A 12,291-nucleotide genomic window follows, 5' to 3' on the forward strand; every position below is an offset into this window, starting at 1 on the left:
TTACCCTAGGGTTTATTCTTGGTGTTGTGCATTATGAATTTGGACAAATACATAATGATATGTACACATCATTATTATATACAGAGTATTTTCAGTGCCTTAAAAATCCTCTGTGGTCCACCTATTCATCCCTCTCTTGCCCTCAATCCCTGGCAACCACTCATTTTTGTTTCTGTAGGTTTGCATTTTCCAGAGTGTTACATAGTTGAAATTGTACAGTCTATAGCCTTTTCAGATTGGCTCTTTCACTTAGTAATGTGCTATTAAGGTTCCTCCATGTGTTTTCATGGCTTAACAGATCATTTCTTAGTGCTGAATAATGTTCCATTGTCTGGAGTACCACAATTTATCCATTCATCTGTTGGAAGGACATCTTGTTTGCTCCTAGGTTTGGCAATTATGAGTAAAGCTGCTGTAAACATTGTATGGGTTTTTGTGTGGGCATAAGTTTTCAAATCCTTGGGCTAGACACCAAGGATTGTGATTACTAGATCATATTGTAAGTGTATGTTTAGTTTTGTAAGAAACCACCAAACTCTCTTGCAGAATGACTGTATCATTTTGCATTCCTACCAGCAATGAATGAAATCTGTGTTGTTGCATATGCTTGCCAACATATTGTCAGTGTTCCAGATTTTGGCCATTCTGATAGATACATAGTGGTACCTCAGAGTTATTTTAATTTTCATTTCTCTCATGACATACGATTTGGGTTATCTTCTAATGTACTTATTTGCCATCTGTATCTTTTTTGGTGAGGTGGCTCTTAAGCTCTCTAGCCATTTTTTTAAATCAGAAATTTTTTTTGTTGGATTTTAAGAGTTCTTTGTATGTTTTGGATAACAGTCCTTTATTAGATAAGTCTTTTGCAGATATTTTCTCCTAGTCTGTGCCTTGTCTTCTCATTCTCTGGATTTTGTCTTTCACAGAGGAGAAGGTTTTTATTTTAATAAAGTCTAGCTTAAACATTATTTCTCTCATAGATTGGACCTTTGGGGTCCTGTCTAAAAAAACATCATTGTGGGGCTCCTTGGTAGCTCAGTCAGTTAAGCGTCTTACTTTGTCTCAGGTCATTATCTCAACACCCTGGCATCTAGCTCAGCATCCAACTCTGTGCTTAGTGGGGTGTCTGCTTCTTTTCCCTTTCTCTCTCCTTCTGCCCCCCCACTGCTCATGCTTGTGCTCTTGCGCGGGCTCCCTCTCTTCCTCCCACTCCCTCTTGTATAAATAAATAAAATAATTTTTAAAAAATAATTAAAAAATTAAAAATCATCACTATACCTGAGTTCATCTAGGTTTTCTCATATGTTAACTTCTGGGAGTTTTATAATTTTGGATTTTACATTTAAAAGTCACTGATCGGGGCGCCTGGGTGGCTCAGTGGGTTAAGCCGCTGCCTTCGGCTCAGGTCATGATCTCAGAGTCCTGGGATCGAGTCCCGCATCGGGCTCTCTGAGAGCCTGCTTTCGTCTCTCTCTCTGCCTGCCTCTCCATCTACTTGTGATTTCTCTCTGTCAAATAAATAAATAAAATCTTTAAAAAAAAATAAATAAAAGTCGCTGATCCATTTTGAGTTAATTTTTGTGAAGGGTGTAAGGTCTTTGTCTAGATTCATTTTTTTTTTTTTTTTTTTTTTTTTTTTTTTGCCTATGGAAAATGGAAGAGACTGGCTTTGCTCCATTGTGTTATCTTTGTTTGTCAAAGATCATTTGACTATACTTGTGTGGGTCTTTTGTAGTTCTTTTCTGTTCTATTGATCTGTTTGTCTCTTTCACCAATACCACACTGTTTTGATTACTGTAGATTCATAGTAAATCTTGAAGTTGGGTAGCATCAGTCCTCTAACTTTTCTTCTTCAATATTGTGGTCTTCTCTGGTATTTTGCCTTTCCATATAAACTCAGATATTGCTATATAGCTTAAGACATCCTGTGGGTAAAAATAGCATAGGTTCAAAGATACACATAAGTTTACTGATAGTGGATACATTAGAACAAATTTAATGTAATGCAGTGGAGAACGGACTAAAACATTATCTGTTAGATTTTGGTATTATTAAAAATATGTGTTCAAGGAATATTTAATAAAATGCAAAATACTCATGATAAAAACCTAAGTACAAAAGAAAAAAAATCCAGTTTTATTATACACCGTGATCCAGGTTTTTAACTTAAGACTCTCTATACATATAAGCAACATGCCAATGTGTTAATAGTGATTATTATAGGGCTTGAGGGTTATAGTGATCTTTTTATGTTATTCTTTGTACTTTTCTATTTTCTGTACTGTTCTGTCCAATCTTACACTCTCTGTATAATCTTAAGTATTTTTAAAAGAAGGGGAAAAAATTTTAGAACTAGATATAGCTATGTGATTCTAGACAAGTTAGTAATGATGATGATGACTACATTATATTGAGTACCTACTATTTAGCAGATATTGAATATATTTTATGTATTTTGTTATCCTGTTTTGTAATAGTCCAACAATGGAGGCTAAATGATCTACTTTTAGTTTTGATTGGGACTGAATTGAATCTTATAGGTCAAGTTGGGAAGAACTGACATCTTGACAATATTGAATCTTCCTATCCAAGAATATGAAATATCTTATCATTTTTCATTTTTTCTTTGATTTCATTTATCAGAGTTTTGTACTTTTCCTCATGTAGATCGTACATATATTTTGTTAGACTTACATCTAAATATTTCATATTTTTGGATGGTTATATAAATAGTATTTTTTATTTCAAATTTTACTTGTTCATTGCTGGTATATAGGAAAGTAATTGACTTTTTTGTTTTGTTTTGTTTTGTTTTGAGAGAGAAATTGTGTGCACGCACACACACACACACACACAGGAGAAGGAGAGAAAGAATCTTAATTAAACAGACTCCACAATCAGCATGGAACTCAATACAGGGCTCAGTCTCATGACCCTGAGATCATGATCTCAGCTGAAATCAAGAGTTGGATGCTCAACCAGTTGAGCCCCCAGTACCCCAGCAGTTGACTTTTTTATAGTAACCTTGTATTCTGCAGTGTTGCCATAATTGCTTATTGGTTCCAGTAGTTTTTTGTGCATTTTTTGGATTTTCTGCATTAATGATCATATCATCTGTCAGTGAAGATAATTTTATTTCTTTCTTCACAATCTATATACCGTTGATTTCTTTATCTTGTCTTGTTCGTATTAGCTAGAACCTCCAGTGTGATATTAAAAAGTACCTGTTCTTAGTGGAAAGGTTTCAAGTATCTCACCATTAAGTATGATTTTAGTTGTAGGTTTTTGTAGATGTTCTTTATCAAGCTGAGATTGTTCCCCTTAATCCCTAGTTAATTAAGAGTTTTTATCTTGAATGAATATTGGGTTTTGTCATATGCCTTTTCTGCATTTATTGATATCATGTGATTTTTCTTTTTTCGTCTTTCTGTGATGGATTACATTAATTGATTTTCAAATGTGAAACATTTTAAAAGCTTTTTTTTTTTTTTAAAGATTTTTTTAAATTTATTTGACAGAGGCAGGTGGCTCCCTGCTGAGCAGAGAGCCTGATGCGGGGCTCAATCCCAGGACCCTGGGGTCGCAACCCCAGGTAGAGGCTTTAACCCATTGAACCACCCAGGCATCCCAAAAGCTTTTTAAATATAAGATAAGTGTGTCAGGGGTCTCTCAGATAGCATATAGGTTTGGTGATATGCTAGGGGGACTCATAAGACTAAGTTGTACTCACAGCTAAGACTTAGAGCAAAAAGATTCAAAGCAAAATCAGCAAAGGGAAAGATGCATGGGGCAAACTTCCAAAAGTCCTCTCTTTATGGAGTCAAACAGGATGCACCTAATTCTCCAGGATCAAATTGTGACATGTATTAAATGTTATCTACTAAGAAAGTTCACTAGAGACTTAGTGCCCAAGGTTTTACTGAAGACTGGTCACATTGTTGACCTAGCACATATCGAATTTCCAGACTCCCAGAAGAAAAGTAAGTGTGAAGCATATACTACAGTGTTTGTAGAAACAATTTAGCACACTGAACCAACTCCTGTTGGTTAAGGAATGGTGTGAAGGCTCATTAAATCTAAGTTTCAAGATACCTGCTAAGAGCTATTCCTTGCAAGCAGGCCTTTCTAAGAATAGTAGTCTCAAGCTTGCTGTGTTAACTTTTTCTACACAGTCCATTTGTTTGGCACTAGACCAAAGGCATCTTGATACCTGTGCATTTAAGATGTTCAGAATTGAGGCCGAACCTTTAAATGGTAAATTTAATTAACCAGAAAAGTCTGTCTTAGAAAGCTAGGTGGCTTCTTCTTAAGTTTTTTTTTGTTTTTGTTTTTAAAGATTTTATTTATTCATGTGACAGAGAGAGAGAGATCACAAGTAGGCAGAGAGGCAGGCGGGGGTGGGGGGGTGGGAAGCAGGCTCCCCGTCGAGCAGAGAGCCCGATGCAGGGTTCGATCCCAGGACCCTGAGATCATGACCCAAGCTGAAGGCAGAGGCTTTAGCCACTGAGCCACCGAGGCTCCCCTCTTCTTAAGTTTTTGTATTTAAGTTTCTTTTTTACCTAGCCCAGGGCATCAATTAAGACACAGCACAAATCTGAGTGATAAGTTTAAGTGACCTAAATGCCTTTTAGTGCCAAAGCAGTGTCCTCAATAGACAGCATACACAAAAAGAGGTACAGTTCTAGAGGCCATATGTAATATCCCTAGAAAATAAGAATTCACAGTTGTTAGGATAGTCCCAGCAGCACATTTTTAGGCAGTACAGGACCCCTAATGTGAACGCCTACTCTCTGGCCTTTCCCCCTAGAGTTCCCTGTCCAGTCCAGTTAATTCAGTCCATTATTTGGTCTCAGGCCTGGTGAAGGCAGACATTTCCAAGCAGATTTGCTTGACCATGACATCAGTTTATCTGCCCAATAAGCACAGACCACATCTAAAGATGTTCTCCATGAAAAGTACAGGAAGTAGGGTACCCTTTGCCTTCTTTTTTTTTTTTTTTAAGATTATTTATTTATTTATTTGACAGAGAGAGATCACAGTAGGAGAGAGGAAGGGAAGAGATCACAGAGAGAGAGGAAGGGAAGCAGGCCCCCTGCTGAGCAGAGAGCCCGATGTGGGACTCGATCCCAGGACCCTGAGATCATGACCTGAGCCGAAGGCAGAGGCTTAACCCACTGAGCCACCCAGGCGCCCTACCCTTTGCTTTCTTGTCAGGACTGTCAGGTGTGATCATGGCTCAGCAGTCAGTTTGAATTCAGAATGTTCACAGCCTTTTGAAAAGGCAGCCTCCTTCAGAAAGAGGAGAACACCTCCAAGTATAGTTTCGAGAGACAAAGATCATTGATACTCTACTCTTCCACATGCCTCCCCAGGTCCCAGATTTTTGCTGTGTCTCTTTTGTTACAAAATCAGTGTGTCTCATTTAACAATTTCAACTTTACATTTTTTCAGTCATTCTCTCTTCTCACCCAGTCTTTTATCCACATGGATTGGCTATAAGAAGGACAAAAACATTTTTATAGAGAAGCATTTTTATAGGGGCGCCTGGGTGGCTCAGTGGGTTAAAGTTTCTGCCTTCAGCTCAGGTCATGATCCCAGAGTCCTGGGATTGAGCCCCGCATTGGGCTCTCTGCTCAGTGGGGAACCTGCTTCCCTCTATCTCTCTCTCTGCCTGCCTCTCTGCCTGCTTGTGATCTCTCTCTGTCAAATAAATAAATAAAATCTTAAAAAAAAAAAAAAAAGAAAAGCATTTTTATATAATTTGACTAGAAAGACATTTTATTTAGGAATTGGCCTGGATTAAATCCTGACTTTTCAAAAATTTTCTAAATGGAATAATATAACTTTCCTTCTCTTTTGTCCTGGCTCATTAACTAGTGAGCAGCCTAGAAAAGATCAAGCCCTTTTTCTGGAGCTGTATTTAATAATCAGAATGCCTCACTGAGGCACGTCTTCCAGGAGAAAGGTGATGGATTTAGTCAGACGGTTAGTTCATTGTTATAACTAATTTGGAAGCCTGAATACAAGTCAACAACAGAGGCCATCCCCCAGAGGAAGTCCAGAATCCATTCTGTCAGTACTGAGTGGTGGGGTCACACTCCTTGTGATGTGCCCTCCTCCAGCTTGCAGCTTTTGGCAGGAATCACAAGTTAGGAATGCAATTAGCCTCTGCGTCAGGAATATAGAGCCGATTAGTAGCCTAATTTTAGATGGTGCCATCAGAGAATAAGAACTTATTGTGGGCATGTGGATGTGACCCAGACAATCCAGCTCGCATCCATTGATATTTTCATAGTTTAGGGCCCCACAGAGGGTTGTCCTAAATCTGCAGCACTCCCAGAGTCTGAGTTCTGTTCATTGAGCCTCTGCTTGCTGTAGTTTGGTGCAGCTTGTGCTGAAGCTAAAACAACCCATATCAGCTTAAGGTTTTACTAAGGTCAGGCTCAGGCAGTTAGGGCCTGTGAATTCAGAAATCCAGAAAAAGCTAGTAGCTAGCCTTCTCCAAAGGAAAGAACTCTACAAGGCCCAACAGCTATGCTCCAAATCCAAGCAACAAGCAAATCGTTCTTCTTAGCCTTTTTATCTTATCAATCTTAGAGTCCAGATTGACCCGCTCAAAAATAGGTACATCAGTCTGAAAAATCATCAACCTCTAAGGATCAGAAATTTCATTTCATAAGAGCTCATTAGCAAGTAAAAACTGCTTTTTAGAACTCTAAAATTGTACCTACATCTAGAGATTTCTTCTCCTTTTATGTTGTCTTCTTTTCTGCAGAGCTTCCAATAGGCAAAATCATTAGTTATGTAGATTTAGTCTGTTCCTAATATTCAGAGAGTTTAAATTTGACCTGATAAACAGCAGCAAAAAAACAAGGAAATTTTGTTCTATTACCATTTTTTCTTTGCAGCTTTTCCCAATTGGGATGATCTCTTTCACATATGTGAAATTATAAGCACATAACATATACCTAGTGTTATCATACATCCAGATATAATACCCGTAAAATACAGATGTATTTTATAAAAACTTACCTTTTCTCTAGAAGTAAATTTAGCATTTACATAGTTATCATTACAGGAGTGTGTGTGTGTTGGGGGGGAGGTTAGGGCCATATCCAGGAATGTCAGAGGATGCTGCAGCAGCAATAGGTTAAAGAAACTCTTGGAAGGCCATCCCCTCTGTCGACCCCATTTTCCCATTCTAGGCTTATCTAAAGCTTTGCTCCAGTCAAGGGGGCTGATGTAACCTTTTTTCTCTCATTTGTGGACAACAGTGCTACAAATTTTTAGGCTATCCAAAGCTGACCTTTTGGAATATTTTTGGGCCCTTTATCCTCCAGCCTGCAGGAAAGAACAAAAAAGCAAGTGTTGTCAAAGATGTGGATGAAAAGGAACCCTCATACACTGGTGGGAATGTAAATTAATGCAACCACTGTATAAAACAGTTTGGAGGTTCCTCAAAAAATTAAAAATAGAGGTACTATATGATCCAGTAATTCACTACTGGGTATTTACCCAAAGAAATGAAAAAGACTAATTCAAAAAGATATAAGTACCCCTGTGTTTATTGCAGCATTATTTACAATAGGCAATAGATATGGAAACAAGTTAAGTGTCTGTTGTAGACAAATGGATAAAGAGGATGAAATCTCTCTTTCACCCTCTCCCTCTCTCTCTCTCCTTCACACACACAGACACACAAATATTACTCAGCCGTAAAAAAGAATGAAATCTTGCCATTTGCAACAACATGGATGGACCTAGAGGATATTATGTGACGTGAAAGACAAATATCTTGTGATTTCACTTATAACGTGGAATCTAAAAAACAAAAAACAGAAATGGATCTTAAATACAGAGAGTAAAGTGGTAGTTGCCAGAGGGGAGGGGGTGGGAAGGATAGGCAAAGTATTTAAAGTGGAGTATTAAGAGGTACAAACTTCTAGTTATAAAATAAGTCATAGCAATGAAGAGGACAGCATAGGGAATACAGTCATTAATATTGTAATAACTTGTATGGTGGCAGATGGTAACTACACTTATGATGAGCATGCTTAATGTACAGAGTTGTGAAATCACTGTCATATACCTGAAATTAAAATGATATTGTGTGTCAGTTATACCTCAGTTAAATTTTTAAAATTTTTTTAAAAAGGTATTCTTCTTCCCTTTCCATGCCCACTCCTGGCCCCCACTCTTTTTAGCCAATATAGCCAAAAGCACCAGAGGATCAGTGAGCCAACTTTCATGGGGATGGGTCTATCATTTTCATATTTCTAAGGCAACCTTCGTCTCTCACACTGCTAAATAATCAGAGATGCCAGAGTTACTGAAGTTAAGCTATTTGCTGACAGCACTATAGCATTAGAGATTGAAATGTTAATTTTTCAGCACTATATGAAATTCTTAATTCAAAGTATGAAAAGTAGTTGTGAAGGGGAAGTTAGAGTATAACATGAACATTTTAAGTAGTTGGAAAGTCAAGTATACGAAAGCTGAATATTGACAGAAAAATTTCAGCTATCTGAAAAATTTACTTTTGTGGAGAATTCTGAGTTCTGTAATCATTACAGTTAATTATGTTTTAATAGGAAATAGAAAAGTAAGAGTAATGCTTTATAGAGTAGTTATATCCCAAGTTTGGACAATTTTCTACTTACGGACTTCATGCTATTTTCAGTGTTCATTTGCTAGTTTGGCAAAGAGAGGCAGTCAGGTGGTGCCCTTGGCAGTGACGTTCATTCTGCCTTTTCTGAAGGCAGCATCCTTTTCTGCACTGAAAGCTGTACAGACGGAAACCATATTGAGAAACCTCAGGCAGCCAAATTGCCACATAAAGTTTTTTAGTACTTTCATGATAATAATTTTGTGTCTGTGTAGCCAATCTATTTTGAGTGCTGCCATATTAAGATATTATAGTAACACCAAAGTGAATTTTTAATTCAGGAATACTGACTACTGAGAAGTTGCTTTCTTTGTTAAAAGTTTTTTCTCAGCTCAGATCAGATCATTTTCATAGTACTGCTGTATAATGCTCATAAGTTTTCCTGTAAACTGGAGGTATTCATGAACTTCTGGGAAGCCACCAAGGATGAAACCACATTTGACTTTGACTTAATATGCAGTTAGGCAAACTAAACCCAAAGCTTAAGACTTCATTTTTAGCTACATTTTAAGACTAAGACCTCTTGTTTCTTGCCAAGGATAGGGTATATATGTGTGTATGCATGTTTGTAGTAACTTCCAGTGAAATTCTATTTCCTGGCTTTGTACTCAACTCTGTATCCCTTTCATTTAGTATTTGTAAGTGCAGTTACATAGGCAAGACCTTTATTAATAATTGGCCCTGACCAATATATCTATCTATCTGTCTGTCTACCTATCTATATTATATTCATATATAATGAAAATGGAATTAATCTTTGTTCAGAAGATAGTTGAGAAAACATCATTTTTAAACTTGCCAACAGTTAGACTCCTGATAAATGATAAAGTCTAGACTACCAGTTATATATTATTCCTGATATAGAACATAGAGTTGGTGACATTTTTCTTAAGGTTTCACTGTTAAAAAGAATGAGAATTGAGTTCTTTAAAGGCAACAACCGAATCTTTATCAATGGCTTACAGATCCTGATAGAGGAAGGGAGATAAAATTTATTGAGTACCATGGGATTGAGCCCCACTCAGCTCTGCACTCAGCAGGGAGTGTGCTTGAGATTTTCCTTCTAACTCCCCCAGAGATCATAGGATTCACAAAGCTTCAAATATCTCCTGTCTGGCCCTTTACAAAGAAGTTTTCTGTGAGTAGAAATATTAAGGAAACCAACTTTTTGAAGAGTAGGAAGGAGGAACTACCTGATGAAGTCTACCAGCAAAGCTTAGAAAGCATTCTGAGTTGTGCTGCCGTTTTAACATCCAATTTGATAAATATTTGTGCTGGGCACAGGAATAGGTCCTTAGCGATAAGGAGAAGGCAAACATATGGTCGAGGCCTGTGAAGCTCATAAGTGATTAAAGAGGACAGACAGGTAAAGTAAGTACACTCCAATGATGATCATTATGATGTAAGCATATGGAGTGGACAGTTACTCCCCGAGAGATCAAGGAAGGTTCCCCAGAAGCTGATTGAGTTGGACCTCAAAGATGAGGTATTCGACAACTGTGAAAGATGAGGTGTTTGGCCGGTATGAGGGGGAATCTCTACCTTCCAAGCAAACTGACCAGTGAGGACAAAGGTGCAGAAGCTTACCTGTGTGTCTCAGAGAAGGACAAACAGTCCACTATAGCCAGAGTAGAGGATTTTTTGGAAAGGAGTATGGTTATAGTTGAAGTTACCAATGTCAGTTGGAATTAAACTGTATAAGGTCTAAAATTCCAGGCTTAAGAAATACTGTGTATATATTGTGTTTTACACATAGCATGCAATGATTCTTGAATTAAGTGATACCGGTCTGTGGGCATTGTAGCTCTGTGTTAGGATATGTGTGTTACATTTGGAGATGATTTTTAAAGATCCATTAAGGCAAGGCATTTGTCAAAAATTGGAGCCAAAAGGGGCACCTGATGGCTTAGTCAGCAGAGCATAGGACTCTTGATCTATAGGTCATGAGCCTGAGCCCCACGCTGGGCACAGAGATTACTTTAAAAAAAAAAAAAATGGAGCTCAAAGAACCATTTAGACCTCAGGCTCAGACATGAATTTCTGAGACGTTCACCAGTTCCACAAGCCCATAAGTTAATCATAGCATACCAGAATTGAAAAGGGAGCTTAGAAACCCTACAAACATATACTCCATTATCCATTCAACAAATGCCTGATACTACTCTTGGGGCTGAATATGATAGTGAAGCAAACAAAGACTGACTTCATGGAACTTATTTTGGAGGAGAGAGAAAATGAGTAAATCATTAGTTATTATATCATTATATATATTTTATGAAGAAAAGATAAGCAGAGATAAAATATTAAAAAGTGGCCAAGGAAGGGCTCTTTGAGTCCTTCTCTCCATCTGAGAGAAGAACAGGTGTAAAGGCTCCAAGGCCAGAGCATGATTGTAAAAAAAAAACTGGAAGGCAGACAATGTACATCTAGAGCAACAGCCTAAGGGGAAAAGAAGCAGGAGGTAAGGGAAGCGAGGGGACAGCTGAGGCCAGAATACACAAAGCCCTAAGGTCCATTTGGCCACTGAGAAAATGAGACTGACTGATAGCCAAGGCCACATAGCAAGTGATAGCAAGGCCAGAGGGGCACCTGGGTGGCTCAGTCAGTTAAGCATCTGCCGTCGGCTCAGATCATGATCCCAGAGGGGTCAAGGGTGCATAGAGACCAGCTGCTACAGTGAGTAGTAACCTTACAGGAGGATGTAAGAGTCCTCAGTAGATTCTCAATAACTTGACATCATATTTCTGAAGGCCTTTATTGTCATTTGGTCAATCAAATTCAGCCTTTTTAAGAAAATAATTTTATTTAATTTTTTTTCAGTGTTCCAAAATTCATTGTCTGTGCACCACACCCAGTGCTCCATACAGTATGTGCCCTCCACAATACCCACCACCAGGCTCACCTCCTCCACCCCCGCCCCCGCCAAAACCCAGATTCAGCCTTTTTATCTCAAGTCATTTTTCCTAAGGATCTATGCCAGTTTCATTTTACTATGATACTTTCTATTGTTACTGTTTCTAGTTGCTGAAATCTGCATGGATTTTTAGAAATGTCAGTTCTCCAATCTTTGCCATCCCAGTTCTTAAAAGAATAAAAGGTGAACATTAAGTCATGTTAATTTTTAATGAGTGATGTTTTCTTGGCATTGTCATTTGGGACAACCTGTATCTCATTAAATGCCTATGATATTCTGACTTCCATATGAAGCATGAATGAGTACCAAATACATTTCATGCAGGATTGCAGTGATCATCTTATGATCAATTTCAGGATAGGCTTTTTAGGTATCTAATGTGAAAGGCATTTACTTACAAGGCATTAAAGATTTTATGGTTAAATCTTGGGAGTATACGCTGATAGAATTTAAATGTAGTCCTTTCTATCTCTCTGATCTTACGAGTTTAATTAGTAAAAATTCAATACTACAAACATTCTTCATATAGAGAAATAGAAGTTATTTCTTGTATGGGTGTACTTTATAGTCTTTAGTGGAATAGAGGATATGTTGTGTCTTCTTATGAGTCATAGAACTTTATATACATTATTATGTTTAAATTTACAGTGACCTTCAGAAATGAGTATTATTTTCTTGTCACGAAAATGAATGTTGTCATTAACGAACT

At 37.7% G+C, this 12,291-nt stretch overlaps 1 protein-coding gene across 3 annotated transcripts in view; it reads left to right on the plus strand.

Annotated features, from left to right (window-relative positions):
- The window catches only part of ANKIB1 (ankyrin repeat and IBR domain containing 1), a 153,397-nt gene that overhangs the window by 30,786 nt on the left and 110,320 nt on the right, over positions 1 to 12,291 (plus strand). The window contains exon 1 of one of the 3 annotated variants that reach the window (XM_004776448.3): positions 10,165 to 10,241. The exons of the other annotated variants lie outside the window; for them this stretch is intronic. The gene's annotated coding sequence lies outside the window, so the exon portion shown is untranslated. Of the gene's footprint in view, positions 1 to 10,164; positions 10,242 to 12,291 lie in introns of those variants that run through there. 3 annotated transcript variants of the gene reach the window in all.

This window comes from Mustela putorius, unplaced genomic scaffold (genome assembly GCF_011764305.1).
Source record: "Mustela putorius furo isolate JIRA1106 unplaced genomic scaffold, ASM1176430v1.1 tig00003845_pilon_pilon_pilon, whole genome shotgun sequence".
NCBI classification, from domain to species: domain Eukaryota; kingdom Metazoa; phylum Chordata; class Mammalia; order Carnivora; family Mustelidae; genus Mustela; species Mustela putorius.